The sequence below is a fragment of the Neurospora crassa genome (assembly GCF_000182925.2).
Source record: "Neurospora crassa OR74A unplaced genomic scaffold supercont12.8, whole genome shotgun sequence".
Taxonomy (NCBI): Eukaryota; Fungi; Ascomycota; class Sordariomycetes; order Sordariales; family Sordariaceae; genus Neurospora; species Neurospora crassa.
In genome coordinates, this window is record NW_011929459.1 from 134,352 (window position 1) to 157,238 (window position 22,887).

A 22,887-nucleotide genomic window follows, 5' to 3' on the forward strand; every position below is an offset into this window, starting at 1 on the left:
GCTTTAAAGTGGCTAGCGGTAATTTATATATTATAATTTTAATATATATTAAATTAAATTTTTTATAGATAATTTAGATATACGAAAGGGTTTTATAAGTAGTAGAATAGTTTTATTATTATAATTTATTAAGGGTAAGCCCTCCTTCATTTAGATTTTTTAGTAGAAAAGTCTGTTTAATAAGTGGGTATTTATTGGGGGGTTCCTTTGAGATTTGGTTATTAGAATCCGAAAGGGCGAAAGTACTTTATTAGAGGGAAAGTATAGGGTAAGTAGGGATAAGAAGGGGATTTAATTAAATTTAGTATTTCTTAAATTTAAACAATATTATTTTAAGGGTACGGGTAAGTTAGGTATAAGGAGTTTACTATATTAGTAGTTAATTTATAGAAGGTTTAGTAGCTATATATAGTATATACCTAGGGAAGTGTCGATTAGTATAATATATATAAGTATAGCCGGGTTGGGCCTTTATAAATTTTAGTAATTATAGTAAGTAAGGTAGGTAAGAGCAACCGATTGAGCGGTGGCGGGGTAGGAGCAATTGGGTAGGCGAATAATTTTTAAGTAAGTTTATAGTTTTAAATAAGTAAATATATTTATAATTGGGTTAGGTATAGTACTAAGTAAGTAAGTATATTCGAATTATATAAGGTAATATAGAAAAGAGAGGGTAGGTAAGTGCGTTCGGGCGGGTTAGGTGTATAAGGTAGGTAAGTGCGTTTAGGTATAGAATTTTTATATAAATAGTAACTATATTAGGAAAGTAAGGGCGAAGGTTTGTATAGGGTAGGTAAGAAGGATTAAGAGGTTTGGGGGGGTTAAAAGGTTGTTTTTTAACTCCTATTAGAAGGGGTTTATTAAAGGAAAGGGTAGGGTAGTAATAGGAGGGGGTAAGTAAGTAAAGAAGCTATATAGTTAAATAAAAGTATTTATAGCTTTTTTATTAGAAAATATAGTAGGGTAAATAGGAAAAGGTTATATAAAATTGTATTTTTATATAAGGTAAAGGTATAAAGGGGGAGGCTATTTTTTTAATTTTTAGGTAGGCGAGGTAGTAGGTAGGCTACTTGGGCTAGGAATAGTTTAATTTTTAGGGGGGGAGCAAAAATTTCTTTTTTCTTTTTCTTTTTTTTTTTTATTTATTTATTTTTTTTCTTTCTTTTTTTTCTCCTCCTTCTTTCTTCTTCCTACTTTTATCCTTTTTATTATTCTTCCTCCTCCCTTTCCTTTCTTCTCTATTTTCCTTCGTTTTAGTTCTTTTTTTCTTTTTTCTTCCTTTTTTTTTTTTCTTTTTAGTTTTTAACCTCTTTTTAGGGCTTTCCTCTCTTAATATTTCTTTCCTTATACCTCTAAACCCCCTTCCGTTCCCTTCTTTTATATTATATTTATATAAGGATAAAAAAGTAATATGATTAATATGTAAATAAAATAAAGAAGGTTTTTATTCTTCTTTTCTTTTTTTTTTTTTTTTTTTTTTTTTTTTTTTTTTTTTTTTTTTTTTTTTTTTTTTTATATATATTTTTCTTACTTTCCTTCTACTTTTTTACTTTTATAATATCTTACCCCCTTAGTAAATTTCTTCCTTTCTTTTTCTTTTTATTCTTCTTTTCATCCTCTTATTCTACTTCTAAATCTTTATTAAGTAAGGGCGTTTATAAAGTAAATAAATACTTTTAGAATAGTAGGAGCTAGATTATAATAAGAATAGAGGTTTTTTTTATAAATATAGGAAGAAGAAGGTATTTGGAAGTAATTAAATCGATTAATTAGAATTTATACGGTTTTGAATGAATTGTTAGGGAAGGGTAGGTAAATAATTAATAGTAGGAAAGAAGAAAAAGAAGAAAAAAAGAAAAAAAAAAAAGAAATTTTAAAAGTAGTAAAAGAAGAAGGGTAATAGAATTTAAGGAGTATAAATAGTTAGTAGAGTAGGTAGGGTGTTAGGTGGTTTTGGTTGTATAGGTAGGGAGGATATATTGAGGTTAGTATATTAATAAAGAAAATTAAATTAGTAAATATAAAAAGAAAAAAATAAGAATAATATAAATATTTTTAATATAGTTATAAAATATTGTAAATTATATTAGGGAAGATAAAAAGTAGTTAATTTTTTATTTAGTAGAAATGTAATTTAAGTAAACGTTGTAAGGTAGATATATTTATTTTATATAAGAAAGGTACGGCCGAGGTTAAAAAGGTAGAAGAAGGAAAAGTAATAAAGGGTAGTATTTATTGAGTGTAGGGTAAGTAAGAACAATTAGGTAGGTAAGGAAGGTGTAATTAACCTTTGGAAGCTAAAGTTTTAAAAAGGAAAATTATAAGTAGGTAGCGTTTATTAAATATAGGGTAGGTAAGAATTATAAAGTAGGTATAATAGGTTTATATAAGAAAGGTAAAATTAAAGTTGAAAAGAAAAAAGTAGTAGGCGGATAGTACTTATTAAATATAGGGTAGGTAGGAATAATTGGGTAGGTAAGGAAGGTGTAATTAATTTAATAAGGAAGGTATAGTCTTTATAAATTTAGAGTAAGATTTTTAAGAAAGTACGATCTAATTGGGTAGTTAGGTAGTTATAAATTAATTTTTAAAATTTCTTATATTAAGGAATTTTACGGGAGTTGAAAAGTTGCAGTTTAAATTGTTAGGCTATATTGTCCTTAGATTTGAGGTTGGAGGGTATATAAGAAGGAGCGGCGGAGAGTAATAGGAAAGAGTAAACGGTAAAACTATTCGGTTATCCTTACTTTCGGCTCCTTTTTATAGGTATAAGTAAGAATATATAGGGTTTACTCTATTTAGAAGCCTTCTATAGGAGGGTTATTCTAGTTTATAGTTTAGGTACCTTCTTATAGTAATTTGTAAAGGAAATTAAGTTTTAGTTTATAGAGCGTTATTATTATATAGTTCCTTACAGTTTATTAGGGAATTAATATTAATAGTATAAATTATTTTAGTATTATTTTAATAAAGGTTTTACTTTTATTAGGTGGTATTTGAGAAGATCCTATAGGCGTTAGGGAATACCCTATAAATGCCGAGGGGTGGGTTTTATAGATAATTAGCTATTGGTTAAATTTATTTATAAGCCGCTGGGGGTATTAGTTAGTTAGGGAAGCCTTTGGGTAGAATTTTTTATATTAGGCCTTTTCTTAGGGCGTATAGGCGGTATGCGAGAGGCGTTTTATACTCTCCTATCTTCTTACTAATTATATTTTAGGGAATTTAGGAGGGGAAAATAAATATATATTTCGAGGTAAGTTCGGCCTTGTTGTACGAGTTTCGGATTGCCTACTTTTGTAATTTTATAAATTCTTTTGCTTATTTGCGAGTAGTTAGTTTTTTTAGGCGTACGATAGTTACTTAGTTAATTTTATTAATAGTTATATATTTGTTTTAAAAATTAAGTTATATATATTTAAGTTTAAGTAATTAAATTGTAAAATTGTAAATAGTTTATTAAATTAGTTATAGTTTATTTGATAGTACTTTACTATATAGATAACCGTAGTAATTCTAGAGTTAATATATATTAAAAACTCTAATTTCGGAAGGGGTGTATTTATTAAATTAAAAACTAATACCCTTCGGGGCTAACTAGTAATTTATAATAACTTTTCGAATTGTATGGCTTTGCGTTGGTAATAGTTTATTTAAATTTCTGCCCTATTAATTTTCGATAGTTAGGTTTTAGCTAGTTATAGTAATAATAGGTAACGGAGGGTTAGGGTTCGACTTTGGAGAAGGAGTTTAAGAAACGGTTATTATATTTAAGGAAGGTAGTAGGTATATAAATTACCTAATTCCGATACGGGGAGGTAGTAATAATAAATATTAATATAGGGCTCTTTTAGATTTTGTAATTAGAATAAATATAATTTAAATCTTTTAATGAGGAATAATTGGAGGGTAAGTTTAGTATTAGTAGTTATAGTAATTCTAGTTCTAATAGTATATATTAAAATTATTGAGGTTAAAAAGCTTGTAGTTGAACCTTAGGTTCGGTCCGTCGGTCCGCCTTATTGCGTGTATTGACTGGGTTGGGCCTTTTTTCTTAGAGAACTGTATACCCTTTATTAGGTATATTAGGGAATTAGGACTTTTATTATAAATAAATTAGATTGTTTAAAGAAGGCCTATATTTGAATATATTAATATAGAATAATAGAATAGGATATGTAATTCTATTTTATTAGTTTCTAGGACCGCTGTAATAATTAATAGGGATAGTCGGGGGTATTAATATTTAATTGTTAAAGGTAAAATTCTTAGATTTATTAAAAATTAATTATTACGAAAGTATTTACTAAGGATGTTTTTATTAATTAGGAACGAAAGTTAAGGGATTAAAGATAATTAAATACTATTATAATTTTAATTATAAATTATACCGATTAGGGATCGGACGGTATTATTTTTTAACCTATTCGGTACCTTATAATAAATTAAAATATTTGGGCTCTTAGGGGAATATAGTTATAAGGTTGAAATTTAAAGAAATTAATAGAAGGGTACTATTAGGGGTAGAGTTTGCGGTTTAATTTAATTTAATATAAAGAAATTTATTAAATCTAAATATAATAAGGATTAATAAATTGAGAGTTCTTTTTTAATTTCGTAGGTAGTAGTATATAGCTGTTTTTAATTAGTAGAGTAATTTGTTTATTTAATTATAATAACGAACGAGACTTTAATTTACTAAATAGCTTATATTACTTTGGTAGTACATTAGTTTTTTAGAGGGATTATTAGTTTAAGCCGATGGAAGTTTGAGGTAATAATAGGTTTATAATGCCCTTAGATGTTTTAGGCTGTATGCGCGCTATATTAATATAGTTAGCGAATATTTCCTTAGTTGGAAGGTCCGGGTAATCTTATTAAATTGTATTGTATTAGGGATAGAGTATTATAATTATTATTTTTTAATAAAGAATTTTTAATAAATATAAATTATTAGTTTATATTAATTACGTCCTTACCTTTTATATATACCGCCCGTTGCTATTATTAATTGAATAATTTAGTAAGGTTTCTAGATTAATTTAAGGAGGTCGGTAATAATTATTTAGGGCTGGAAAGTTATTTAAATTCGGTTATTTAGAGGAAGTAAAAGTTGTAATAAGGTTTTTATTAATAAATTAATAGAAGGATTATTATAGAGTTGTAAAACTCTTATAAACTATTATAAATTTTATTTATATAGTTACTTTAGCGCTAGTAGTCCGGAAAAGCCTTCGGGCCTTCCTGGATCCTTAGGTCTCCTATTCGCAGGAAGTTGCCCGTTAGAGTGCCGAAATTAAATTTTTGATATTTTATATCTCTTTAAGTAAATTTTTAAATAAGTTAAAACTTTTAATAATAGATTTCTTAGTTTTGGTATTAATAAAGAATATAGCGAAATACAATAAATAATATAAATTATAGAATTTAGTAAATTATTAAATCTTTAAATATATATTATATTTATTAATATTTTAGTGAATATATTTGTTCGAATATTATTTTAATTATTAAACTCTATTTATATTAGGGATCCGTGGTTGTCCGTAGTCCTTTAAAATTAGTAGCGGGCTTGCTAATTATATTGAGTATAGTAATTCTATATTATTATAATTATATAGCGGGTTTTTACTATAAAACCCTTTATTTCTAAGGTTAACCTCGGATTAGGTAGGAATACCTATTAAATTTAAATATATTAATAAATGGAGGAAAAGAAATTAATAGGGATTGCCTTAATAACGGTGAATAAAATGGTAATAATTTAAATTTGAAATTTAGCTTTAATCCGAATTGTAATTTATAGAGGAAGCTTTTAGTAAAGTACCTTCTGAGTCCCTTAGAACGGGGCGCTATAGAGGGTAAGAACTTTATATAGTTAGATACTAATTTAATATAAAGTTCCTTTGATGAATTAAGTAGTTTAGGAATATTATTTAAAATAGGAGGTAAATTTCTTTTAAAACTAAATACTAACTAGAGATTAATAGTATATAAGTAGAGTAATTAAAAAATGAAAAGTATTTTAAAAAGAGGGTTAAATAGTATATAAAATTATTAAAAGGGAAGCGTTTATAATTAGATTTACGCCATTCCGATTATTCGGTATTCTTATTAGTATATTTAGGATAATTTAAGTTAGTATCGGTTTTGGTAGGGGGATAAAGGTCTGGGGAATATAGTTCCTCTAGGAATATTATAGTCCTAGGTATAATACCCTCGCCGGGATTAAAGTTCGTATATTTGTAAGGATATTAGTATAATAATTATTAATAATTTGTTTTGAAATACGGATTAAGGAATTAAGGTTTTGTACGAGTATTTAGGTGTAAAACCTATATACGTAATGAAAGTGAATATAAGTGAGAGTTTCGGCGTATTATTAACCGATTTTGATATATTTGGATAGATTTAAATAAGAGTATTAAACTTTGGACCCGAAAGATAGTGAATTATATTTAAATAGGGTGAAATTAGAGGAAATTTTGGTAGAGGTTCGTAACGGTTTTAATATATAAATTGATTATTAAATTTAAGTATAAGGGCGAAAGATTAATTGAATTATTTAGTAGTTGGTTATTGCTGAAGTTTCCTTTAGAATAGTAGTATTATTCTTTAATTTTATAAGGTAAAGCGAATAATTAGGGACTTGGGGGCGCTTTTTAGCCTTTATTTATTTTTAAACTTTAAATATATAAGAAGCCTTTATTATTTAATTGAATGTGGGTATTCGAATATACTAATATTAGTAGGCTATTTTTAGTAAGTAGAATTAGCGATATAGAATAAACCGAATGTAAGGTTAAGGTGTTAGAGTGGACGTTTATTAGATATTATAAAAAGCGTTAGTATATTTTAATAATAGGACGGTAGTTATAGAAGTTGGAATTTACTAAGGATTGTATAATAATTTACTTACCGAATATATTAGCCCTAAAAATAGATAGCGTTTAAGCGTCCTACCTATACCCCGCTCTTAGGGTAGAAATAATACTTTAAGGAGTAGGCGGTTATAGAGGTTAGTAATGAAATTTAGGGCGTAAATTTAGGTTGAACGGCCTTTAGTATAGATTTTAGTAGTAGTAGTAAATACTTTAATAAGAATTTGAAGGACCGAAGTAGGGAAAGGTTTTATATAAATAGTAGTTGGATATAGGTTAATTAATTTTAAATTATAGGGAAGTTCTATTTTAAAGGGGTATTTGTATTTTATATAGCGAAAGGGAAGCCGGTTAATATTCCGGCACTTGGATATAGGTTTTGCGTAGTAACGTAATTGAATGTGGAGATAATAGTAGGGGCCCCGGGTAGAATTCTCTTTTTTTTTTAATAATTTATTACTTTAAAAATAGTTTGTTTAGAGATAGGGTTTAATAGCTGGAAGAGTCTAATACTTCTATTGGGTCCGGTATATTCTCGACGTCCCTTAAAAATCCGTGGGAGGGAATAATTCTTACGCTAAGTCGTACTTATAATTGTAGTAGGTCTTTAAGGTAAATAGCTTCTAGTTAATAGAATAATATAAATAAGGGAAATTAGTAAAATAGATTTATAATTTTAGGAAAAGGATTAGCTCTAAGGGTTAGGTACGTTGGGCTTTAGGTAGATGCCCTAAGAGTAGATCGCTACTAATTGGGTAATTAGCTGGCGGCTTTTAATATCCGGGTATAGAAGCCTTTAATAGACTTCGGTCGTCCGGCGTACGTTTAATAATTAATTTAGAATTAATACGGATAAGGGGAATTTAATTATTTAATTAAAATATAGTATTATAATAGTTAGAAAGTAGTATTAATATAATATGATTTTTATTTAGTATTCTGAATATTAAAATAAAGAAATTTAATTAAATGCGGGTAAATAGCGGGAGTAACTATAATTCTCTTAAGGTAACTAAATACTTTATTATTTAATTAGTAACGTATATAAATAAATTAATAAGATTCCTATTATTCCTATTTACTATTTAGTGAAATTATAATTAAGGGAATAGGTTTGGTAGAATTAGTAGGGAAAGAAGACCCTATTGAACTTAACTTTAGTTTAATATTATAAAAAAATATAGGAGGTGTAGAATAGGTAGGAACTTTAGCGCTAGTGAAATACTACTATTCCTATTATTTTTTTATTTATTTAATTAAGCGGGGCTAGATTTTCGTCTAACTTCTAATTTTAAGGTCCTTCGCAGGCCAATCTAAATTAAAGATATTATTAGGTAGGGAGTTTAGTTAGGGTAATATATTTATTAAATTATAATATAAGTATCCTAAGGGGGGCTTATAGAGAATAGAAATCTCTAATAGAATAAAAGGGTAAAAATCCCTTTGATTTTAATTTTTAGTATAAATATAAATTATAAAAGTGTAGCTTATCGATCCTTTAGTCCCTCGAAATTTAAGGCTAAAGGTATTAAAAAAGTTACTATAGGGATAATTAACTTGTAGTAGTTAAGTATTTATAGCGATATTACTTTTTAATCCTTTAATATCGGTTCTTCCTATTATATTAAAATAGAATTCAGTAAGTGTTAAATTATTTACCTATTAATAGGGAATGTAAATTAGGTTTAGATTATTGTAAGATAGGTTAGTTTTATTCTATTAATAACCTTATTATAATAGTAATTAAATTTAATATAAGAGGAACCGTTTATTTAGATAATTGGTTTTTGCGGTTGTCCGACCGGATAGTATTGTAATACTACTATTTATTAGATAATAGTTAAACGCTTCTAAGTTAGAATTTATATTAGAATACGATAATACTTTTAGTATATTATAAATATATAAGAATAAGTTCCGGCCTTGTATTTTAATAAGTAATTCCTCTATTGGCTTTAAAGTAGTTAACGGTAATTCGCGTATTATAATTTTAATATACGTTAGATTAAATTCTTTATAAACGATTTAAATATACGAAAGGGTCCTATAAATAGTAGAATAGTCTTATTATTACAATTTATTAAGGGTAAGCCCTCCTTCGCTTAAATTTCCTAATAAAAGGGTCCGTCTAATAAATAGGTATTTATTAGAGGGTCTTTTTAAAATTTAGTTATTAGAGCCCAAAAGGGCGAAAGCGCTTTATTGGAAGGAAAGTGTAGAGTAAGTAGGGATAGGAAGGGGATTTAGTTAAATTTAGTATTTCCTGGGTTTGGACGATATTATCCTAGGGGCGCGGGCGGGCTAGGTATAAGGGGTTTATTATATTAGTAGTTAATTTGTAGAAGGTTTAGTAGCTATATATAGTATATATTTGGGGAAGTATTGATTAGTATAGTATATGCGGGTACGGTTAGGCTGGGCCTTTATAAGTTTTAGTAATTATAGTAGGTAAGGTAGGTAAGAGCGATCGATTGAGCGGCGGCGGGGTAGGAGCGATTAGGTAGGTGAGTAATTTTTAAGTAAATTTATAGTTTTGGATAAGTAAATATATTTATAATTGGATTGGGTATAGCGTTAAGTAGGTAAGTACGTTTAAATTGTATAAGGTAGTATAGAGAAGAAAGGGTAGGTAAGTACGTCCGGGCGGGTTAGGTATATAGGGTAGGTAAATATATTTAGGTATAGAATTTTTATATAGATAGTAGTTATATTAGGAAGGTAAGGGCGAGGGTTTGTGTAGGGTAGGTAAGAAGGATTAAAAAGTTTAAGGGGGTTAAAGAGTTATTTTTTAATTCCTATTAGGAGGGGTTTATTAAAGGAAAGGGTAGGGTAGTAGTAGGAGGGGGTAAGTAAATAAAGAAGTTATATAGTTAAGTAAAGGTATTTATAGCCTTTTTATTAGAAAATATAGTAGGGTAAGTAAGAAAAGGTTATACGGGATTATATTTTTACGTAAGGTAAAGGTATAAAGGGGGAGGTTATTTTTTTAATTTTTAGGTAAGTGAAGTAGTAAGTAGGCTATTTAGGTTAGGAATAGTTTAGTTTTTAGGGGGGGAACAAAAATTTCTTTCTTCTTTTTCTTTTCCTTTTTTATTTATTTATTTTTTTTCTTTCTTCTTTTTCTCCTCCCTCTTTTTTTTTCCTACTTTTATCTTCTTTATTACTCTTCCTCCTCCCTTTCCTTTCCTCTCCGTCTTCCTTCGTTTTAGTCCTTTTTTTCTTTTCTCTTCCTTTTTCTTTTTTCTTTTTAGCTTTTAACTTCTTTTTAAGGCTTTCCTCTTTTAATATTTCTTTCCTTATACCTCCAAACCCCCCTCTATTCCCTTCTTTTATATTATATCTATATAAGGATAAAAAAGTAATATAATTAATATATAAATAAAATAAAGAAGGTTCTTATTCTTCTTTTCTTTGTTTTTTTTTTTTTTTTTTTTTTTTTTTTTTTTTTTTTTTTTTTTTTTTATATATATTTTTCTTACTTTCCTTCTACCTTTTTACTTTTGTAATGTCTTGCCCCCTTAGTAAGCTTCTTCCTTTCTTTTTTTTTTTATTCTTCTTTTCGTCCTTTTATTCTATTTCTAAATTTTTATTAAGTAAGGGCGTTTATAAAGTAAATAAATACTTTTAGAGTAGTAAGAGCCGGATTATAATAAGGGTAGAGGTTTTTTTTATAAATATAGGAAGAAGAAGGTATTTGGAGGCGATTAAATCGATTAATTAGAATTTATACGGTTTTGAATGAATTGTTAGGGAAGGGTAGGTAAATAATTGATAGTAGGAAAGAAGAAAAAGAAGAAAAAAAGAAAAAAAAAAAAGAAATTTTAAAAGTAGTAGAAGAAGAAGGGTAGTAGAATTTAGGGGGTATAAATAGTTAGTAGAGTAAGTAAGGTGTTAGGTGGTTTTGGTTATATAGGTAGGGAGGATATATTGAGGTTAGTATATTAATAAAGAAGGTTGAATTGGTAAATGTAAAAAGAAAAAAATAAAAATAATATAAATATTTTTAATATAGTTATAAAATATTATAAATTATATTAAGGAAGATAAAAAGTAATTAGTTTTTTACTTAGTAGAAACGTAGTTTGAGTGGATGTTGTAGGGTAAGTACGTTTACTTTATATAAAAAAGGCGCGGCCGAAGTTAAAAAAGTAGAAGAGGGAAAGGTAGTAAAGGGTGGTACTTATTGAGTATAGGGTAGGTAAGAATGATTGGGTAGGTAAGGAAGGTGTAATTGACCTTTGGAAGCCGAAGTTTTAAAAAGGAAAATTGCGAGTAGGTAGTATTTATTAAATATAGGGTAGGTAAGAATTATAGGGTAAATACGATGGGTTTGTATAAGAAAGGTAAGATTAAAGTTGAAAAGAAAAAAGTAGTAGGCGGGTAGTACTTATTGAATGTAGGGTAAATAGGAATAATTGGGTAAGTAAGGAAGGTGTAATTAATTTAATAAGGAAGGTATAGTCTTTATAAATTTAGAATAAGATTTTTAAGAAAGTATAATTTAGTTGGGTAGTTAGGTAGCTATAAATCGATTTTTAAAATTTCCTATATTAGGGAATTTTGTAGGAGTTGAAAAATTGTGGTTTAGACCGTTAGGTTATACTATTTTTAAATTTAAGGTTGGAGGGTATATAAGAAGGAGCGGCGGAGAATAATAGGAAAGAGTAAGTAGTAAAATTATTTAGTTGTCCTTATTTCTAGCTCCCTTTTATAAATATAGGTAAGGATATATAGGGTTTATTTTATTTAGAAGCCTTTTACGGGAGGGTTATTCTAGTTTATAATTTAGGTACTTTCTTATAGTAATTTATAAAGGAAATTAAGTTCTAGTTTATAGAGTATTATTATTACATAGTTTTTTATAATTTATTAGGGAATTAATATTAATAGTACGAACTATTTTAATATTATTTTAATAAGGGTTTTACTTCTACTAGATAATATTTGAGAAGATCTTGTAGGTGTTAGGGAATACCCTATAAGCGTTGAGGGGTGGGTTTTATAGATAATTGGCCGTTGGTTAAATTTATTTATAAATTGCTAGGGGTATTGGTTAGTTAGAGAAACCTTTAGGTAGAACTTTCTATATTAGGCCTCCTCTTAGAGTGTATAGGCGGTATACGAGAAGCGTTCTACGCTTTCCTATCCTCCTATTGACTACGCTCTAGGGAATTTAGGAGGGGAAAGTAAATATATATTTTAAGGTAAATTCGGCCTTGCTATATAAGCTTCGGACTGCCTACCTTTATAATTTTATAAATTCTTTTATTCGCTTATGAGCGGTTAACCTTTTTAAGCGTACGATAGTTACTTAATTAATTTTGTTAATAGTTATATATTTATTTTAAAGATTAAATTATATATATTTAAATTTAAGTAATTAAACTGTAAAATTATAAATAGTTTATTAAATTAGTTATAGTTTATTTAATAGTACCTTACTATATAAATAACTGTAGTAATTCTAGAATTAATATATGTTAAAAACCTTGATTTCGGAAGGGGTATATTTATTAGATTAAAAACTAATACCCTTCGAAGTTAATTAGTAATTTATAATAACTTTTCGAATTATATAACTTTATATTAGCGATAGTTTATTTAAATTTCTACCCTATTAATTTTCAACGGTTAGGTTTTAGTTAATTATAGTAATAATAGGTAACGGAGGGTTAGGGCTCAACCCTGGAGAAGGAGTTTAAGAAATAGCTATTATATTTAAGGAAGGTAGTAGGCGTATAAATTACCCAATTTTAATATAGGGAGGTAGTAATAATAAATATTAATATAGGGCTCTTTTAGGTCTTGTAATTAGAATAAGTATAATTTAAATCCCTTAACGAAGAATAATTAGAGGGTAAGTTTAGTATTAGTAACTATAGTAATTCCAATTCTAATAGCGTATATTAAAATTATTAAAGTTAAAAAGCTCGTAATTAAACCTTGGGCTCGGCCCGTCGGTCCGCTTTACTGCATATACTAATTAGGTCGGGCCTTTTTTCCTAGAGAACCGTATACCCTTTACTAAGTGTATTGGGGAATTAGGATTTTTATTATAAATAAATTAGATTGTTTAAAGAAGGCCTATATTCGAATATATTAGTATAGAATAATAGAATAGAATGTATAGTTCTATTTTATTAATTTTTAGGACTATTGTAATAATTAATAAGAATAGTCGGGGGTATTAATATTTAATTATTAGAGGTAAAATTCTTAAATTTATTAAAGATTAACTATTATAAAAGTATTTACTAAGGATATTTTTATTAATTAGGAACGAAAGTTAGGGGATTGAAGATAATTAGATATTATTATAGTTTTAATTATAAATTATACCGATTAAGGATCGGACGGTGTTATTTTTTGACCCGTTTAACACTTTACAATAAATTAAAATATTTAGGCTCTTAAGGGAATATAATTATAAGGCTAAAATTTAAAGAAATTAATAGAAGGGTACTACTAGGGGTAGAGCCTACAATTTAATTTAATTTAATACAGAGAAATTTACTAAATTTAAATATAATAAGGATTAATAAATTGAGAGCTCTTTCTTAATTTCGTAGGTAGTAGTATATAGCTGTTCTTAATTAATAAAGTGATTTATTTATTTAATTACAATAACGAACGAGACTTTAATTTACTAAATAGCCTATATTATTTTAGTAGTACACTAGTTTTTTAAAGGGATTATCGGTTTAAATTAATAGAAGTTTAAAGTAATAATAGGTTTATAATACCCTTAAATATTCTAGGCCGTACGTACGCTATATTAATATAATTAGCGAGTACTCCCTTAGCCGGAAGGTCCGGGTAATTTTATTAAATTGTATTATATTAGAAATAGAGTATTATAATTATTATTTTTCAATGAAGAATCTTTAGTAAATATAAATTATTAGTTTACGTTAATTATATCCCTACCCTTTATATATACCGCCCGTCGCTATTATTAATTAAATAGTTTAGTAAGGCTTCTAAATTAGCCTAGGAAGGTCGGTAACGACTACTTAAGGCCGGAAAGTTATTTAAATTCGGTTATTTAAAAGAAGTAAAAGTTGTAATAAAATCTCCGTTAATAAATTAGTAGAAGGATTATTATAAAATTGTAAAACTCCTATAAATTATTGTAAATTTTACTTATATAATTACTTTAGTATTAGCGGTCTAGAAAGGCCTTCGGACCCTCCTAGATCCTCGAATCTCCTATTCGTAAGAAGCTGCCCGCCGGAGTACCGAAATTAAACTCTTAATATTTTATATCTCTTTAAATAAACTTTTAAATAAATTAAAACTTTCAATAACGGATCTCTTAATTCTAATATCGATAAAGAATATAGCGAAATATAATAAGTAATATAAATTATAAAATTTAATAAATTATTGAATTTTTAAACGTATATTATATTCGTTAATATTCTAGCGAATATACCTATTTGAACATTATTTTAATTATTAAACTCTATTTATATTAGGGATCTACGGTTATTTGTAGTTCCTTAAAATTAATAGCGGGCTCGCTAATTATACCGAGTATAGTAATTCTATATTGCTATAATTATATAGCGGGTTCTTATTGTAAAACCCTTTATTTCTAAAATTGACTTCGGATTAAGTAGGAATACCTATTAAACTTAAATATATTAATAAGTAGAGGAAAAGAAACTAATAAGGATTACCCTAATAATAGCGAGTGAAGTAGTAATAATTTAAATTTAAAATTTAACTTCGGTCCGAATTATAATTTATAGAGGAAGCTTTTAGTAAAGTACCTTCTAAGTCCTTTAAAACAGGGCGCTATAGAGGGTAAGAGCTCTATATAGTTGAATACTAATTTAATATAAAGTTCCTTCAATGAATTAAGTAATTTAGGAATATTATTTAAAATAGGAAGTAAATTTCTTTTAAAGTTAAATACCAACTAGAGATTAATAGTATATAAATAGAGTAATTAAAAAATGAAAAGTACTTTAAAAAGAGGGTTAAATAGTATATAAAATTATTAAAAGGGAAGTGTTTGTAATTAAATTTATATTATTCCGATTATTCGGTATTTTTATTAATATATTTAGGATAGTTTAGGCTAATATTGGTTTTAGTAGGGGGATAAAGGTCTAGGGAATATAGCTCCTCCGGGAGTATTATAACCCTGGGTGTAATACCCTCGCCGGGACCGAGGTTTATGTATTTATAAGGATACTAGTATAATAGTTATTAACGACCTATTTTAAAATATAAATTAAAGAATTAAGGTTTTATATAAGTATTTAAGTATAAAACTTATATATATAATGAAAGTGAATATAAGTAAGAGCTTCGGTATATTATTGATTAATTTTAATATATTTGGATAGATTTAAATAAGAGTATTAAACCTTAGACCCGAAAGATAATGAACTATATTTAAATAGGGTAAAGTTAGAGGAAATTCTAGTAGAAGTTCGTAGCGGTTCTAACGTACAAATCGATTATTAAATTTAAATATAGGGGCGAAAGACTAATCGAATTATTTAGTAGCTAATTATTATTAAAGTTTCCCTTAGGATAGTAGTATTATTCTTTAATTTTATAAAGTAAAGCGAATGATTAGGGACTTAGGGGCGCTTTTTAGCCTTTATCTATTCTTAAACTTTAAATATATAAGAAACCCTTATTATTTAATTGAATATAGGTATTTAAATATACTAATATTAATAAATTATTTTTAGTAAGTAAAATTAGTAATACGGAATAAACCGAACGTAGGGTTAAAGTATTAGAGTAAATGCTTATTAAATACTATAAAAGGTATTAATATATTTTAATAGTAGGACGGTAGTTATAAAAGTTGGAATTTATTAAGGATTATATAATAATTTACTTACCGAATATATTAGCTTTAAAAATAAATAGTATTTAAACGTCCTACTTATACCCTGCCTTTAGAGTAGAAATAATGCCCTAAGGAGTAGGCAGCCGTAGAGGTTAGTAACGAAGCTTAGGGCGTAAGCCTGGGTCGAACGGCCTTTAGTATAAATTTTAGTAGTAGTAGTAAATACTTTAATAAGAATTTGAAGGATTAAAGTAGGGAAAGGTTCTATATAAATAGTAATTAGATATAAGTTAATTAATCCTAAGCTATAGGGAAATTCCGTTTTAAAGGGGTATTTATACCCTATATAGCGAAAGGGAAGCCGGTTAATATTTTAGTACCTAAATATAGGTTTTATATAGTAACGTAATTAAATATAAAAATAATAGTGGGGGCCCCGGGTAAAATTCTTTTTTCTTTTTAATAATTTATTATTTTAAAAATAGTTTGTTTAAAAATAGGATTTAATAGCCGGAAGAGCCTAATACTTCTATTAAGTCCAATATACTCTTAATATCCCTTAAAAATCCATAAGAGGGAATAATTCTTATATTAGGTTATACTTATAACTATAATAGGTCTCTAAAGTAAATAGCTTCTAATTAATAGAATAATATAAATAAGGGAAGTTGGTAAAATAGATTTGTAATTTTAGGAAAAGGATTAATTCTAAGGGTTAGGTACGTCGGGCTTTAGGTAAACGCCTTAGAAGTAGATTACTACTAGCCGGGCAACCGGCCAACGGCTTTTAATATCCGGGTATAAAAGCCTTTAATAGACTTTAATTATCCGGTATACATTTAATAACTAACTTAGAATTAGTACAAATAAGGGGAATCTAACTATCTAATTAAAATATAGTATTACAATAGCTAAAAAGTAGTATTAATATAATATAATTTCTATTTAATATTCTAAATATTAAAATAAAGAAATTTAATTAAATACAAATAAACAGCGGGAGTAATTATAATTCTCTTAAAGTAACCAAATACTTCATTATTTAATTAGTAACGTATATAAATAAATTAATGAAATTCCTACTATCCCTATCTACTATTTAGCGAAACTATAACTAAAGGAACGGGCTTAGTAGAATTAGCGGGGAAAGAAGACCTTATTAAATTTAATTCTAATTTAATATTATAAAAAGATATAGGAGGTATAGAATAGGTAAGAGCTTCAACGCTAGTAAAATACTATTATTCCTATTATTTTTTTATTTATTTAATTAAACGGGGCTGGATTTTCGTCCAATTTCTAGTTTTAAGGTCCTTCGCGGGCCAACCCGGGTTAAAAATATTATTAAGTAGGGAATTTAATTAGGGCGGTATATTTATTAAATTATAATATAAGTATTTTAAAGGGGGCTTATAGAGAATAGAAATCTCTAATAGAATAAAAGGGTAAAAGTCCCTTTAATTTTAATTTTTAATATAAATACAAACTATAAAAGTATAGCCTATCGATCCTTTAGTCCCTCGAAATTTAAAGTTAAAGGTATTAAAAAAGTTACTATAAGGATAATTAGTTTATAGTAGCCAAATATTTATAGCAATATTACTTTTTAATCCTTCGATATCGGCTCTTCCTATTATACCGAAGTAGAATTCGGTAAGCGTTAGATTGTTTACCTATTAATAGGGAACGTAAATTAGGTTTAGACTATTGTAAAATAAATTAATTTTACCTTACTAATAACTTTATTATAATAGTAATTAAACTTAATATAAGAGGAACCGCTTATTTAAATAATTAGTTTTTATAGTTATCCAATTAAGTAGTACTATAACACTACTATTTATTAGATAATAATTAAACGCCTCTAAATTAAAATCTATATTAGAATATAATAATACTTCTAATATATTATAAATATATAAAAATAGGCTCTAGCTTTATATTTTAATAGGCAATTCCTCCATTAACCTTAAAGTAACTAACAGTAATTCGTATATTATAATTTTAATACGCACTAGATCAAATCCTTTATAAACAATTTAAATATACAAAAGGGTCCTATAAATAGTAAAATAACTTTATTATTACAATCTACTAAAAGTAAGCCCTCCTTCGTCTAAATTTCCTAATAGAAGGGTCCGCTTAATAAGCGGGCATTTACTAAGGGGTCCCCCCGAAATTTAATTACTAGAGCCCGAGAGGGCGAAAGCGTTTTGCCGGAGGGAAAATATAGGGTAAATAGGGATAAGAAAGGGACTTAGTTAAGTTCAATATCTCTTAGGTTTAAATAACATTACTTTAAGGGTGTAGGCGGGCCGGGTATAAAGGGTCTACCGTACTAATAGCCAACTTATAGAAGGCTTAATAGCTATATATAGTATATACTTAAAGAAGCGTTAACCGGCGTAATATATATAGGCACAGCCGGGCCGGGCCTTTATAAGTCTTAATAATTATAGTAAGTAGGGTAAATAAAAGCAACCAACTAAGCGGCGGCGGAGTAAGAACAATCGGATAAGTAAATAATTTTTAAATAAATTTATAATTCTAAATAAATAAATATATTTATAACCGGATTAGGTATAGCGCTGGGTAAATAAATGTATTTAAATTATATAAAGTAATATAAAAAAGAGAGGGTAAGTAAGTGCGTCCGGGTAGGTTAAATATATAGGGTAGGTAGGCGCATCTAAGTATAGAATTTTTATATAGATAGTAACTATATTAGGAAGGTAAGGGCAAAGGCCTATATAGGGTAAGTAAAAAGGACCAAGAGGCTTAAGGGGGCTAAAAGATTACTTTCCAACTCCTATTAGGAGGGGCTTATTAAAGGAAAGGGTAGGGTAGTAGTAGGAGGGGGTAAATAAATAAAGAAGCTATATAATTAAATAAAGGTATTTATAACCTTTTTATTAGAAGACGTAGTAAGGTAGGTAGGAAAAGGTTATATAGGATTGTATTTTTATATAAAATAAAGGTATAAAGGGGGAGGCTATCTTTTTAATTTCTAGGTAAGCGAGGCGGTAAGTAGGCTATTTAGGCTAGGAATAGTTTAATTTTTAGGGGGGGAGCGAAAATTTCTTTCTTCTTTTTCTTTTCCTTTTTTATTTATTTATTTTTTTTCTTTCTTCTTTTTCTCCTCCCTCTTTCTTCTTCCTATTTTTATCCTCTTTATTATTCTTCCTCCTCCCTTTCCTTTCCTCTCCATCTTCCTTCGTTTTAATCCTTTTTTTCTTTTCTCTTCCTTTTTCTTTTTTCTTTTTAACTTTTAACCTCTTTTTAGGGCTTTCCTCTCTTAATATTTCTTTCCTTATACTTCCAAACCCCCCTCCGTTCCCTTCTTTTATATTATATTTATATAAGGATAAAAAAGTAATATGATTAATATATAAATAAAATAAAGAAGGTTCTTATTCTTCTTTTCTTTATTTTTTTTTTTTTTTTTTTTTTTTTTTTTTTTTTTTTTTTTTTTTTATATATATTTTTCTTACTTTCCTTCTACCTTTTTACTTTTATAATATCTTACCCCCTTAGTAAACTTCTTCCTTTCTTTTTCTTTTTATTTTTCTTTTCGTCTTCTTATTCTACCTCTAAATTTTTATTAAGTAAGGGCGTTTATAAAGTAAATAAATACTTTTAAAATAGTAGGAGCCGGATTATAATAAGGGTAGAGGTTTTTTTTATAAATATAGGAAGAAGAAGGTATTCGGAGGCAACTAAATCGATCAATTAGAACCTATATAGTTTTAAATGAATTATTAGGGAAGGGTAGGTAAATAATTGATAGTAGGAAAGAAGAAAAAGAAGAAAAAAAGAAAAAAAAAAAAGAAATTTTAAAAGTAATAGAAGAAGAAGGGTAATAGAATTTAAAGGGTATAAATAGTTAATAAAATAAGTAAAATATTAAGTAATTTTAATTATATAAGTAGGGAGGATATATTGAAGTTAATATATTAATAAAGAAGGTTGAATTAGTAAATATAAAAAGAAAAAAATAAAAGTAATATAAATACTTTTAATATAATTATAAAATATTATAAATTATATTAAGGAAAATAAAAAGTAATTAATTTTTTATTTAATAGAAATATAATTTGAATAAACGCTATAAGGTAAGTATATTTATTTTATATAAGAAAGGCGTAATTAAAATTAAAAAGGTAGAAGAAGGAAAAGTAATAAAAGGTAGTACTTATTAAATATAAGGTAAGTAAGAATAATTAGGTAAATAAAGAAGGTGTAATCGACCTTTAGAAGCCGAAGTTTTAAAAAGGAAAATTACAAATAGGTAGTACTTATTAAGTATAAAGTAGGTAAGAATTATAAAGTAAGTACAATAGACTTATATAAAAAAAGTAAGATTAAAATTAAAAAGAAAAAAGTAGTAGGCGGGTAATATTTATTAAATATAAAGTAGGTAGGAATAACCGGGTAAATAAGGAAAATACAATTAATTTAATAAAGAAAATATAGTTTTTATAAATTTAAAATAAGATTCCTAAGAAGGTACGACCTAATTAAGTAATTAAGTAATTATAAATCGATTTTTAAAATTTCCTATACTAGGGAATTTTATAAGAATTAAAAAGTTGTAGTTTAGACCGTCGGGCTGTACTATCCCTAAATTCGAAGTTAGAGGGTATATAAGAAGGAGCGGCGGAAAGTAATAAAAAAAAGTAAATAATAAGATTATTTAGTTATCCTTACTTCCGGTTCCTTCTTATAAATATAAATAAAAATATATAGGGTTTACTCTATTTAGAAGCTTTTTATAGGAGGGCTACTTTAGTTTATAGCTTAGGTACCTTCCTGTAGTAACCTACAAAGGAAATTAAATTCCAATTTATAGAGCGTTATTATTACGTAGTTCCTTACAATTTATTGGAGAATTAATATTAATAATACGAACTACCTTAATACTATTCTAATAAGGGCTTTATTTTTACTAGGTAATATTTAAGAAGATTTTATAAATGCTAGGAAATACCCTATAAGTACCGAAGGGTAGGCTTTATAAATAATTAATTGCTAATTAAATTTATTTATAAACCGCCGGGGGTACTAATTAATTAAGGAAGCCTTCGGGTAGAACCTTCTATATTAGGCCTCCTTTTAGAATATATAAGCGGTATACGAGAGGCGCTTTATACTCTCTTGTCTTCCTACCGATTATATTTTAAGGAATTTAAGAAAGGAAAGTAAATATATATTTCGAAGTAAGTTCGGCCTTGTTGTACGAGTTTCGAACCGCCTACCTTTATAATTTTATAAATTCTTCCGCTTACTTACGAATAGTTAGCCTTTCTAAGTGTACGATAGTTATTTAGTTAATTCTATTAGTAGTTATATATTTATTTTAAAAATTAAGCTATATATATTTAAATTTAAGTAATTAAACCGCGAAATTGCGAATAGTTTATTAAATTAATTATAGTTTATTTAATAGTACTTTACTATATAGATAACCGTAGTAATTCTAGAGCTAATATATATTAAAAACCCTAATTTCGGAAGGGGTATATTTATTAAATTAAAAACTAATGCCCTTCGGGGCTAACTAGTAATTTATAATAACTTCTCGAATTATATAGCCTTACGCTAGCGATAATTCATTTAAATTTCTACCCTATTAACTTTCGACGGCTAGGTTTTAGTTAACTATAGTAATAACGGGTAATAGAGGATTAGGGCTCGACCCTGGAGAAGGAGTTTGAGAAACGGCTACTATATTTAAGGAAGGTAGTAAATATATAAATTATTTAATCCCGATACGGGGAGGTAGTAATAATAAATACTAATATAAGGCTCTTTTAGGTCTTATAATTAGAATAAATATAATTTAAATCCCTTAACGAAGAATAATTAGAGGGCAAGTCTAGTACCAGCAGCCGCAGTAATTCTAGCTTTAATAATGTATATTAAAATTATTAAAATTAAAAAGCTCGTAATTAAACCTTAAACTCGGTCTGTCGGTCCGCCTTATTACGTATATTAACTAGGTTGGGCCTTTTTTCCTAAAGAACTGCATACTCTTTACTAGGTATATTAAGGAATTAGGACTTTTACTATAAATAAATTAGATCGCTTAAAGAAGGCCTATACTCGAATATACTAATATAGAATAATAGAATAGGATGTGTAATTCTATTTTATTAGTTTCTAAGACCGCTATAATAATTAATAGGGATAGTTGGGGGTATTAATATTCAATTATTAGAAGTAAAATTCTTAGATTTATTAAAGACTAATTATTATAAAAGTATTTACTAAGGATGTTTTTATTAATTAGGAACGAAAGTTAGGGGATCGAAGACAATTAAATACCGTTGTAGTCTTAATTATAAATTATACTAATTAGAAATTGGATAATATTATTTTTTAATCCGTTCGGCACTTTACAATAAATTAAAATATTTAGACTCTTAGGGGAATATAGTTGTAAGGTTGAAACTTAAAAAAATTAATAAAAGGGTACTACTAGGGGTAGAGCCTGCGGTTTAATTTGATTTAATATAAGGAAACTTACTAAGTTTAAATATAATAAAAATTAATAAATTGAAAACTCTTTTTTAATTTCGTAGGTAGTAGTATATAACCGTTCTTAGTTAATAGAGTAATTTATTTACTTAATTATAATAACGAACAAGACTTTAATTTATTAAATAGCCTGTATTACTTTAGTAATATACTAACTTCTTAAAAAGACTATCGGCTTAAATTAATAGAAATTTAAGGTAATAATAGGTCTATAATGCCCTTAGATATTCTAGGCCGTATATACGCTATACTAATATAGCTAACGAATATTCCTTTAGCCGGAAGGTTCGGGTAATCTTATTAAATTATATTATATTAGGAATAAAGTATTATAATTATTACTCTTCAACGAAGAATCCCTAATAAATATAAATTATCAGCTTATATTAATTACGTCCCTACTCTTTATATATACCGCCCGTTGCTACTACTAATTAAATAATTTAATAAAGCTTCTAGATTGGTTTAAGGAGGTCGGTAACAACTACCTAAGGCCGGAAAACTATTTAAATTTAGTTATTTAAAAGAAGTAAAAGTTATAATAAAGTCTCTATTAGTAAACTAGCGGAAGGATTATTATAGAATTATAAAACTCTTACAAATTATTGTAAATTTTACTTATATAGTTATTTTGGTATTAGTAGTCCGGAAAAG

General features: G+C 27.0%; 7 non-coding genes across 7 annotated transcripts; all 7 read left to right on the top strand.

Moving 5' to 3' along the window:
• Nucleotides 1-3,361: 3,361 nt before the first annotated feature.
• On the top strand, nucleotides 3,362-5,141 carry NCU15739. Its single transcript, XR_898049.1, has one exon. It is a non-coding gene; the product is annotated as an 18S ribosomal RNA (ribosomal RNA).
• Nucleotides 5,142-5,347: 206 nt separating this feature from the next.
• On the top strand, nucleotides 5,348-5,501 carry NCU17334. Its single transcript, XR_898050.1, has one exon. It is a non-coding gene; the product is annotated as a 5.8S ribosomal RNA (ribosomal RNA).
• A 17-nt stretch (nucleotides 5,502-5,518) lies between these two features.
• On the top strand, nucleotides 5,519-8,828 carry NCU15740. The gene has a single exon (XR_898051.1). It is a non-coding gene; the product is annotated as a 28S ribosomal RNA (ribosomal RNA).
• A 3,362-nt stretch (nucleotides 8,829-12,190) lies between these two features.
• Nucleotides 12,191-13,951, top strand: NCU15741. Its single transcript, XR_898052.1, has one exon. It is a non-coding gene; the product is annotated as an 18S ribosomal RNA (ribosomal RNA).
• Nucleotides 13,952-14,176: 225 nt separating this feature from the next.
• NCU17337 lies at nucleotides 14,177-14,330 on the top strand. The gene has a single exon (XR_898053.1). It is a non-coding gene; the product is annotated as a 5.8S ribosomal RNA (ribosomal RNA).
• A 17-nt stretch (nucleotides 14,331-14,347) lies between these two features.
• On the top strand, nucleotides 14,348-17,663 carry NCU15743. The gene has a single exon (XR_898054.1). It is a non-coding gene; the product is annotated as a 28S ribosomal RNA (ribosomal RNA).
• Nucleotides 17,664-21,019: 3,356 nt separating this feature from the next.
• Nucleotides 21,020-22,812, top strand: NCU15744. The gene has a single exon (XR_898055.1). It is a non-coding gene; the product is annotated as an 18S ribosomal RNA (ribosomal RNA).
• Nucleotides 22,813-22,887: the final 75 nt, after the last annotated feature.